General features: G+C 38.2%; 1 protein-coding gene across 1 annotated transcript in view; it reads right to left on the bottom strand.

Moving 5' to 3' along the window:
* Positions 1 to 6,000, bottom strand: part of LOC102873693 (histone-lysine N-methyltransferase 2C-like) — a 58,004-nt gene that overhangs the window by 31,829 nt on the left and 20,175 nt on the right. The window lies entirely within an intron of this gene.

Raw genomic sequence — 6,000 nt, 5'->3', positions numbered from 1 at the left:
GGTACTGAAAAGCAATGGTGTCACTCTGGAGACTAAGGTGCTTCTGATACAGGCTATAGTCTTTGTAATCACTTGTTAAGCATCAGAGAGTTGGAAAATGACCAGGGAGGATAGAAGGAGAATTGATGCCTTTGAGCTGTGGTGCTGGAGAAGAGTATTGAATGTATCCTGGACTGCCAAGAAAACAGATTCATCCTGGAGAGGGTTAAACCTTGGAAGCAAGGATTCTGGGGCTTTGTCTCACATACTTTGGACATGTGAGGAGGGACAGGTCCTTGGAGAGGGACATCAGGACATCATAGGTGGGAGGGTGGAGGGACGGCGTAGGAGGGGAAGACCCTCTATGAGGTGGACTGATTCAGTGACTGGGGTAATCGGGATGGGTGTGTCAGGGGCAGTGCAACTGGCACAGGATAGAGCAGGGTTTAGAGCTGTTGTAGATAGAGTTGCTATGCATCACAAGCTACTCGATGGCACACAACAACAACAACATCACACACTAGCAAAATCCTACTGAAGATTATCAAGAAACGACTGGAACAATACATTGACAGAGAACTACCAGAAATACAAGCTGGATTTAGAACAAGTCTTGGCACACGAGACATTACTGCCAACGTGAGATGGATCTTGGCAGAAAGCAAAGAATACCAGAGAAGAGTCTGTGTTTCATTGACTATACAAAGATAGATGACTGTATGGGTCACAACAAATTGCGTCTAACCTTGAGGAAAATAAGAATCCTAGAACACTTGATTGTGCTTATGTAAAACCCATACCTGGAGCAGGAAGCAGTCCCCAGAACAGAGCAGGAAAACACTGCATAGTTCAAAATTAGGAAAGGAATGCACAGGGATGCATCCTGTCTCCGTATCTTTGCAATCTGTATGCAGAACAGATTATTAAGGAAGTAGGTCTTTATAAGAAGAATGAGGCATCAGCATTGGAGAAAGACTCAGTAACAACCTATGTTATGCAGATGACTTAACTTTTCTTGCTGAAAATGAAGAGGACCTGAAACACTTGCTGCAGAAGGTCAAGGAATGGGGTCTTCAATATAGAATGAAGCTCAGCATCAAGAAAACAACGATTCTCACCAATGGGCCAACAGGCAGCACATCATGGATGGAGAAGAGATTGAGGTTGTTAACAATTATAGCTTGCTCCATTCCAAAATTTAACACTCTTAGCACCAGCTGTCAGGAATCAAAAGATGAATTGCATTGGGAAAGTCTCCTGGCAGGGACCTTTCCAAGAGTACTGAGAAGCAACAATGTCATTCTAGAAGACTAAGGTGCACCTAAAGACTAGGCCATGGTCTTTGCAATTACTTGCTATACAACAGGGAGCTGGACAATGACTGAGGATGACAGGAGAAAAATCAATGCCTTCAAATTGTGGTGTTGGAGGAGAGTCTTGAACATACCATGGAATTCCAAGAAAACAAGTAAGTCTGTCCTGGAGAGGGTGGAACCAAGACTGAGATTTTGAAGCTCCACCTCACATACTTTGGGCACAATGCCAGGATAGTCCAGTCCTTGAAGAAGGACATCATGCTCAGAAGGGTAGACGGACAGTGCCGGAGAGAAGACCCCAAAGGAGATGGATTGATATAGTAAGTAGGGCAATGGAGGTTGGTGTGTCAGAATTAGTTAGACTGGCTCAGGACATAGGATTGCTATGGGTTGCGGGTGACTCAATGGCACGTAAGAAAAACAAGAATAACAATAAGTACCTTCTTATTACACTTTAAGAACTGCTTTTCAGTCTATGCATAAGTTCCACATATGCACAGTAAGTGTTCTAGAATTCTAATTCTTCTCAAAATTTTAACTGTACACAATGGAATGCCCTTACACAGTCAATAAAACACAAGTAAACACCTTTTATTTGTATAAAAGGACATGCTGAAATGGTAAAATTTGCTGTCAAGGACCTCTCTAAAGTTCTAAAGAACAAAGATGTCAGATTAAAGATTAAGGTGCACCTGCTGATCCAAGTCATGGTCTTTTCAACTGTTCTCTATCCATGTGAAAATTGGTCAATGAATAAGGAAGATGAACAACAACAAATGGTCTGTGAACTGTAGTACTGGCAAAGAGTACTGAGTATAACATGTATTGCCTAAAGAACAAACAAGGCTTTCATTGAAAAAAGTGCAACCACAGTTTTCTCTGGAGGCAAGTGTGGTGAAAATTCACCTCACTCACTTTGGTCATATTCTCAACTACTTGCTAGTAAGAGATAACAAGTTGGAGGAAAGGCAAAGGGTCAGAGGAAGAGAGGATGAACCTAAACAACATGGGCTGACACTGTGACTACCACAAAGGGCTTGAGAAGGACAGAAATGGTGAGGTTGGTGCAAGGTTCAGATCTATTGTTCACAGGCCTGCTATGAGTCACAGTCAACGTAATGAGACCTAGCAACACGTTTCCAGTATTCTCTGCTTCCAGCCAAGATCCACCAGCATCAACAATGATATCTCTCATCCTGAATCTAGTCTGAATTTCTATAGCTCTCTGTCTAGGTACTGCTCCAACCATTTTAAAGTTATCAGTAAATCATATTTAAATTATTACGTTCACTTTTACTTATGTGTGATTATTAACGATACTGTTTTACAATTTCTACCTGCTGTTGGATAGTTTGTTAAATAGGCACAAATGTTGATCTCTATTAGGTTGGCAAGACTATGTCTTCCAACTTTCTTGGCATAAGAAATTTGCCATATTTCTGTGACATTAATGACCATATCCAGAGCTATATTACTTTGCTGAAATACATCAGTCAGAATTTTAACAATTCTTGGAGCCTTATTTTTGGTCAAAGGCCTCAGTGCACTCAGGAATGTTTCCATCAGTATCACTGGTTCTTGATCTTATGCTAACTACTCAAATACAAGAGCTTCAACAAACTCTTTTTGGTATAGTTACTGTGTATTTTTTCTATCTTCTCCTTTTGATGCTCCCCGCATGATTCTATGTTGTACCCATGAAAGCCACAACTCCAGTCATTAGTCTCCAGTTGTTAGTATTCTGTGTATCCTATCTATTCCTAGGTGTGGTCTCTAAATTCCGGTGGAATATAATCAAGGTTGTATTTGGTTCTCTTGGACTTTAACTCAGTACCAATGAACAATTGGCTCTGGTCTTATTTGGACTGATAATGTTGAGGGTGTTCACTCTCTCTTTCTAGAGGTATAGTCAATTCGATCATGTGTATACCATCAAGCAAGGTCCATACTGATAGCAGCTGCTTAAGTTTTTTAAAAAAATATATCTGCAGTTAAAAAGCCATTGATCATACAACATTATCATCATGTGATGTTTGGCTTTATTGCTATCATCAAAACTCTATTCTTCAAGTTCCAATCCTTCTTTTCTAATTTCAACTTTCCCATCCTATTACCAGATAGTAATGTATCTTGACTGTATCAATTTCAGACTGCCTAACTGTAGCGGAGCACTGCATACATGTCTTTAACTTCTATTATAAATCAACAGAAAACAGATGGCAAAGTACTAAGAATTTACCAAATTTGCAATTAGTATGACACACTCAAACAACTCAATCAGATATACTGTTGTTGTTGTTGTTATGTGCTGTCTAATCATATGCACAACAGCTCTGAACCTGCTCTATCTCACTGTCTCTGACACACCTACCCACATTACCCCAGTTACTGTGTAAAAGTACCTCATCTGTAGTCTTTCCTCCCTGCGCTACTGTTCCTCAACCCTTCCAAGCATGATATTCTTGTCCAAGTTCTGGTCCCTCCTGGATACACACCTAAAGTATGTGAGATGAGTCTCAAAATCCTTCCACCCTCTCCAGGACAGACCTGTTAATTCTCTTGGCATTCCTTGATATACTGATTACTCTTTTATAGCACCACAACTCAAAGGTGTCAATTCTTCTGTCATCCTTGGTCACTGTCTAGCCCTCTGATGCACGGCCAAGTAACTGCAAAGACTATGGCCTGCATCTTTGTCTCTAGACTGACATCCATGCTTTTCACACTCTGAAGAGAACCCTGACAGGTTTTTCCAATGCAACTCATCCTTTGATTTCCTTACTGCTGGTGCCAAGAGTCTTGACTGTGGAACCGAGCAAGCTGAAACTGTTAACAATCTTAATCTCTTCTCCATCTATCATGTTGCTGCCAAATGGCAGATAATAGTAAAACAAAATAAATCAAAGGCAACATCATTATAATGTCTTAAAGACAAACATATAGATTTAGGCTATTAAAACAAATAAAAACAAAGGGTCAGGGAAAAATAGAAAGCGACCACAATACAGAGACAGAAAATCTTGCAGAGGAAGAAATGCTATTGGAACATCATGAAGATGAACTAAAAGACTGAGAGTTAGTGATCTTCAATGGATTAAGTAAAAGTCTTAGAAAATTACAACTAAAATTGAGGAAAATATAGATAAAACTTCAGAGAAATTTGGAAGAAGAGAAAAAATAAAAACAACCACACCAAAAACCCCTAGAACACCAAATAAAAAATATGCATTAAAATTTGAAATTTTGTACTATATAAGTATGTCCTAAAATTTTGGACATAACACATTGGGAGGACAAAAGAGCAACTGAAGAAATGGAAGAGTTACTCAGAGGACAAATCTTTTAACATCAAACAGAAAAAAGGAAAACAAAAAATCAAGAAAGCGTAGCATTTCTGTGGAACAAGCATTAAGAGGAATAACTTAGTTATTACAAGGATAGGAAGACACAAACAGAAAAGCACAGAAGAAATCACGAAAGATTTGTTGGAAGACAATGTCCCAATGAGGAAAAATGAGACAATATACATTCTAGAAGCTGACTGTCCCCTAACAGGAAAGACCTCCCCCCCCAAAAAAATACTAAAACACAGCATAATAACATTTTTCAAAATTAAAGACAACAGCAATACAATGAATGCAGAAAAAAAATACAGAATTCCCTACCATGAAGGAGAACCAACAAGAATCAATAAGCTCTTATTTCTCAATAGAAACCATTCAAATAAGAAAGCAGAGGAATAATATATTAAAAAAAACTCTGAAGGAGAAAAAAGATACAAAAACCTACCAGCCAAGAATTAGATCCCAACAAAACTGACACTGAAATACAATAGCGAAATCAGGTCATGTTTTGGTCTTGTCAGTGTTGTGCAGTATTTGTCCCTTTTTGACTGACATATTTCACTTGGCATAATATCCTCAAAGCTCCCTCCATGTTGTGTAATATTTCAGAATTCCATTGTTTCTAAATGCTACATAGTATTGCACTGTGTGGATGTACCACAGTTTTTCTATCCACTGAAAGGGGTAAAATTTACCCCTAGGCTAACTTTCAGTCAAAGGATAGACCAAGACCATAAGATGACATGAGGGAGGCCAGTTAACACTCATTTTTACAATTTCCTTTTCTCTCAATTCACAATTAAAACTTAAAATAGAAAAAGCACAACCAGCAAAAGGTCCTGTTACTCTCCCTCTGTGCTTCTCTTCCAGGTGCTTACAAATGTTCTCTTCTATCTTTAAAGCATAGTCTTCCTTTTAAAAAAAGAAAAGATTGCTGATTCAAACACTTGATTTTAACCTCGGTTTAGTATCTGGTTTTAGGAGACCTAAACAAAAGGAATGTGTCACTGTTTATGTGCTTACCAGACCATATGAGTAAACAGTTTTCAACACAATCAAAATTATCAAAACATAGCTAAATTTTTTACCTTTCTTGAATCAGAATGTGTTTTCATAATTTTAACAAATGGGTCCAAAATACATGAAAACGTCAGAATATTTTGAGTGTATCAGGAAATTTCATGTCAAAGATTTTTTTTTTTAATGGCAGACATAAGAGGTTTTTTACATAAATTCACTATTCAGGCAAAAAAGTATCACCTTAAATTGTTACAAGCATTTGTTTTCAAAATGTTAGACCTTTCTCTTGAAAAAGATAAACATTCTCATTGTTGAAATGACACCGTTATCTGGAAGAGAAA

This window comes from Elephantulus edwardii, unplaced genomic scaffold (assembly GCF_000299155.1).
Source record: "Elephantulus edwardii isolate Elephantulus edwardi_28Jun2011 unplaced genomic scaffold, EleEdw1.0 scaffold00161, whole genome shotgun sequence".
NCBI lineage: Eukaryota > Metazoa > Chordata > Mammalia > Macroscelidea > Macroscelididae > Elephantulus > Elephantulus edwardii.
Note: the sequence above shows the minus strand (reverse complement) of the source record. Positions and strands in the feature narration are given on the sequence as shown.